This window comes from Orbicella franksi, chromosome 5 (genome assembly GCF_964199315.1).
Source record: "Orbicella franksi chromosome 5, jaOrbFran1.1, whole genome shotgun sequence".
Lineage (NCBI taxonomy): Eukaryota > Metazoa > Cnidaria > Anthozoa > Scleractinia > Merulinidae > Orbicella > Orbicella franksi.
The window spans coordinates 13,375,734-13,381,484 of record NC_138149.1 but is presented as its reverse complement, the minus strand read 5'-3'; the positions used below and the strand labels follow the sequence as shown (position 1 = coordinate 13,381,484).

General features: G+C 38.5%; 1 long non-coding RNA gene across 1 annotated transcript; it reads left to right on the top strand.

Moving 5' to 3' along the window:
* Positions 1-619: 619 nt before the first annotated feature.
* On the top strand, positions 620-4,261 carry LOC145486330 (uncharacterized). Its single transcript, XR_014049265.1, has 3 exons — positions 620-1,179; positions 1,371-1,445; positions 3,252-4,261. It is a non-coding gene; the product is annotated as an uncharacterized LOC145486330 (long non-coding RNA).
* The last annotated feature ends 1,490 nt before the right edge of the window (positions 4,262-5,751 follow it).

The window sequence follows — 5,751 nt, the reverse complement described above, 5'->3', positions numbered from 1 at the left end:
ATTCAAACAAACGTTTATTATGATTGTCTTGACGTGATTCTATGTTCACCAAGCAGTTAACCAGATCCAAAAAAATATTCAAAGAACACAAACCCCCTATCCAGCTACCACCTCTCATTTCCTTGAGGGCCGCCGCTAGATAGAGTTTCGACTGTGATCCATTTTAATTCACTGACGAAATCTACCTATGCATTCCGTTTTCTGTATCCCGTATACTACGTCTTTGTCTTAATCAAAAATTAATTAAAATGTCAAGAAATTTTGACAACGGACATGACCTCCCGTTGATTTCTTCATTCAGTTTCTTCCTATGTGGGATGTTAGTTCAAATTTTAAGTTAATTGTTTGGTTACCTGCTCGTAAGGTGTCAGCATCTTTAGTTATCTCTTCGCTCATCACTTTTTTCCCGTTTCCTTTACAGACTAATATGACAGCAAACAACCTTTTGTCATAGACTGATGCAGAAAAGCGATTATCAATCTAAAATAAAACACCGACCTTGTTCTGTTAGCAATGTTTAGTATTAGTAGTGCATATGGTTTTTATAAATTACCAAAATCAATGTTGGCTTTTTTATTCAGTGTTACTAAGCTCAGATTTGCTTATCATCTCTTAATAGGATTCATTACAAAATGTCCATGTTAAGCTTTCTTAACTGAAGTTGAACAAAGAGCGCTGGCAAACGGAGGAAGTCAATTTGTAATAAAACATCTGTGAATATATATTATACTACAGTATTTTAATTAATGAAGGTTCGAGTCACTTATTGATGAAAGGAATATTTCCTCTCCTCCACGTGTAGTGAGTGCTGAAGATAAAATTTCCACCGAGGACAAAAGGCGGCATCAAAAAAACGTTTTTTCTCCTGGAAATTGCTAGGAAGAAACTGATTGTCTCAGGAGCATTTCGTATTTGAATAGAACTGACAAACTTGCAGGTGTGAAGCACTTATTAAGCTAAAGTCATTCGCCCATCAATATAAAGATCTGGGCGTCGAGACGATGTGAAAAGACTTGTTTGGTAAGTAACCAGCATTGAAAGATGAAGTTCCTTGTACTGTTTTTATGCCTCACGTTGAGTTTTGGGTTCATTGAACTTGCGCATCCGAATGAAGAGCAACCTCCTTTTGTTCCACCCATCGAGGCTAGACGAAATAGAGGAGCTCAAGCCAAGCTACTGGTAAAAAGTGATTGCATTTTTGAGTAGAAATACCTTACCCTTTTGACACTAACGTTTGTTTTTTTTCGAGAAAAAGACCTGAACATCTTGCTACTTTTGATATAAGTTGCTAGAGTTGTATTCCATTTCAGCAAAACGGCGCCGTTGTAATTTGCGTAGTTCTTCCTAAAATTCCGCTAATTCAATTACAGGACAAAGAACTACAACCACCTTTTGTTCCGCCAGTCGAGTTTGGAAGAAAAAGGGAAGCTGAAGACCTTTTAGTGGTAAATTATGCTAAAAGTTTAATGTAAAGTAAATCAGTTTTGCATGAACTTTTAGTATGGTAAATTATTATTAAATTCTACCAATTTCCTATTTCTACCATTAGTAGTATTAGAGCGAAGACGAGTGAGATTCCATTATTAGTAGAATATGTATTGTAAGGTTGATTTTAATTACGTCTTCGTAGAACAAGTATATTGCAATATGTCCATTTATACAAAATATGTCAGAAGTGAGGTGAGGGGCGAAACAGTATATTGCGGGATAAGGAAATACATTGTACAGAAAGGGAAAATTACTTATTTGAAATAGTGTACGTCGGACAGTTGTATGAATAAAGTTGTTATTTATTTAAAATTATTACGAAATTATAGCAAATTATCGTGTTGCCAATAATGCTACAACGCTTATCGTGCAATAATTAAAAATAAGTTTAAGTCTGCATACGAACCAAGTGGCCCATCAGGCCGTAGGCTTATCCCGGTTTCTGTAGCATGAAGCGACTAGGAGTATTTTTACTCACCCCTGGGTGGGATGCTTGTCAAACTGCAATAAATATAAGCCTTCCAAAAAATGCAAGGGCCCAAAACCATTACTAATATTGTTATAAAAAAAACCATTATAGGTGATTTGAGATATTGCTTTCAAATGAGCGGGCTCACTTATGTTATTACAATACACGCATTTGGCTTAAGGTAATTGCCTTAAAATTGTTCTACTATCAAACTTTTTTTGAAACTTGGCATAATTAACATTCATGATATGAACATTAAAAAAATGCAATAAAAAAATGGGGTCACCGTGCTTGTTTACGCGTCAGCAGGCTCTTAAAATGGGGTATTTTTACTGGTTGCGCGTTAAAAATTTGATTCACCTTCATACAGAATTAAGTCTTGGTTACTTGAAAGACACAAAATTTTATCTTGAAAGTAAAGCTTCTTTTATTCACATAAGCAGTATTGCTTCACTTAAGCCGTTTTTGATTGCCTGAGTTGTGGGAATACTGAACTTTTTCGGACAGTTCCGTGGTTAGCTCGTCTTCGCCTTGGCCAAAATACACCCAGTACGGACCTATTTTCCAACAAAAATCATGTTCTACTATCAAACTTTGTTTCTTCTTGAAATATGTTCTTTATTTGACTGTTCTTAGCAAATACCTTAAAAAAAAAAATCGGGGGTCACTGTGCTCGTTTAAGAGAAAAGAGAATTTATTTCACTATCGAGCTTAGTTTGAGGGAAATCTCTTACGTTTTGAACGCGCACGCGCTCATGTGCGCGCTAATGACGCGAAAATCGTGTGCAGTAGGGATGCGCATGAGCGCGTGCGCGTACAAAACGAGATAGTAGAACAATTTCAAGGGAATTACCTTAACCAAAAGCGCTCCGCGAAACCGATTGCTTATAAAACGGCCTTTAGAAAGCCGTTTACTCGTGGTTCGTACTAGACGGCGCGTGCCATTTTCTGCCTCGTTATTGGGCAGTTGTAATTGAATGGATGGCCTTTTGTGAACTTTTTACGTATAGAAAATAAAGCCTAGGGACTTCAAAAAGAGGTGGTTAGCCCTGTTGCAGTTGTTCTTGGAGAAGAAGTCGACTAAACTTGGTCTTACGGTTGGGCTGGTCGTGAAGTGGTCATGCACAGCTAAATTTACGAAAAAGCGAGTCAGCCAATTTTAAATTTGCTTTATTTTCCCTTATCCCATAAACATATCTCCGTTTGGGAGACGATGGTACATCATGTTTAACTTTGATGTGTGACAACGTATTTAAATTACACTTGAGCTAACAAATTAATCATTCCTTCCCAGAGAAAACTGCGCTCCATTCGTTTCAAGTAAGGGGAAGAAATTGAAAGATGAAGTTACGCCGTGGGGAAGCCAAAGGAGAAAGAGAGGAGAAGAAAAAAAACCCAGATTTAGATTATTTTACTGAAAATCCGTGGTATTTTGTTAACGAGATTTTACTAAGGTTTTCTATTATTTCGTTATTTACACTGTGATGTTTTGAACGGAAGGTGATTCTGATGAGTAGTATAGTAGTCAACAAAACATTACAAGAAGCAAGAGGTAAAACCTTCATACACTGACTCGTTCGGCAGATTGTTGACCGTTTATGTATGAGTCGCAGTGTAGTCAATAAACCAAGTGGTTCGATCCACAGTATTCTGTTGTGATCTTCTTTGTAATCCTCTTATGGTATTAGTGTTAACGAAGGCGCTAGAGCTGGAAGAAAGGCCAAAACAATTTTGTGTACCCCCCCCCCCCAACCGCGCAGGGGCTACTTTTCCCTCTCAGAATTGCTCGTTGAATTACGCGGGAAAATGTATTCCGTGTAAAAAGAAAGAAAACTCACTCCGCGGATTATTTCGCTCACGCCATCATTACGTTTAATGGAGTGTTAGCATAAATCTACTGCTGTTCTTTCACGAATGCTGTCCTATTTTTTGCTACACTACTCACTACCTATTCTGTTCCGGAGGGTTCTCCCAAAAAATACACGGGGGTGCTCCTAGGGGGGCCTCACAGAAAACTTTGGTGGGGGTGTGGGGCCCGCTTCTCAAAACCGTTACCCTATTTATGACCAAAATCTGCGATTTTCCCTACCCTATTTACGACTCAATCAAAAATTTGATACCTGTTTGTGACCTTTTCGGCTAACACAGTTGCCCTAAACATAATTTTTGAAGGGCTTTTGTTGATGGTCTTATGGATAATGATGAAAAAGTAGCTTCTTCTAAAAAAACATACCCAATTCAAGACTAGAGCACAAAACCCTATTTATATACCCTATTTATATATACCCTATTTATGAAAAAAAAAAAAAATGGCTAAAATCGACACCCTATTCATGACCAAAATGGCTGCAAAACCATACCCTTTGAGGGTGCACATACCTATATAACCCATGTGAGGAAGTATACCCCCTCGGGTGCTTGTCATACCTTTCAGGGGTTAAAAAAGCGGCTTTAGTACCTCTTAGTACTACTTACTTACTTAGTGGGGTGTTCAGCCTCAAAAGGTCCACTGTGGGAGCTTTCACAATACCTCTTAGGGTACTGACTCGAAAAAAATACATCAGGATATTTGAAAATCAACTGATTGTTTATTTTGTCTCATTTACAATCCTCGTTATCGCTATTAAGAATTATGAAAATGTGAGTAAAGGTATAGGAGTAAATTGAGTTAATGTAGCATTGTTTTAGAATCGGTACCTCTTCAATCTTAGGGATGGAAAAAAAAAAATTTCTAGCCACAAACAGGATCTCTTAGGGGTTATTTTCAAAATTTCCGACGAGCACCCCCGCCCTTTCCAATTGGAAGTCCACCCTCGGGTTCTGTTGTAGATAGTGAGTAGCGTAGCAGTGTTTCGTTGTTAACAAAATGGCGAACGCTTCTTAGCGTTTTCGAAGTGTCTGTGAAGAGGATTTAGATAAAGCTTTGACCGATTGCTAAAACATTGAGATTTTTCTCTTTCGAATTCTTGGCGTGATATTTGACTCGGGTTGCGCAACTCTTTTTTTCCATGTAAACACTGTGAATAAGTTTGTGTCACTCAAGGAGAAATCGATATCCGGGCATGTTAGAAGAGCATGCACAAAGCCTGGATGACCAAAGTTTTGTTCAGTCAGCAGGGATGACGTTTTCAACTGCTTAGAACGATGTAACCCTACCCGGGATAACTGTCCTGTATATAAACATGACTAAAACCCTTCCACCCCGCGGGGGGTTAGGTCCTTACGGAGGTCTCTCCATCCCTCTCTGTCTTGTGCCGGTGTCTCCAACTGTTGCCAGTTGAAGCCTACCTCCCTCATCTACCTCTCCTTTGACCGTCGCAGCTGTTCCTTGGCCTCCCTCTATAAAAACGGGGCTTCACTAATTATTACCTTGATTATTCGGATACGGCACGAAACATCATAAAATAAATATATGTTATTTGCCGGCTGGGAGGTCTGTATAGTAAATATTTCACGACCTTGGTCACAGTTTTTCACTATACGGACCGACCCTAAGCCGGCAAATAACATATTTATTTTTTTCCTGCGGTAAATTGGCGCATAAGTGGGTTTGTTTACGCAACTTTGTCATTCAATTGGCTTACGCACCGAAAAAACCGAAGGAGCGAGCGAGTGAGTAACTCAGATATTAGACAAAGAAAGATGTATTAAAGAACAGATTTATTTCGAACTACTTTATGTTAGTTACATCTAGTTCATCAGTTAAGTTCTCCAAAATTGTTTATCCTGTGTGAAATTTCGTGCAAAGTTTGAGGTGTACTACAAAAGCAATTTCTACCAGTCGTTGCGAATCA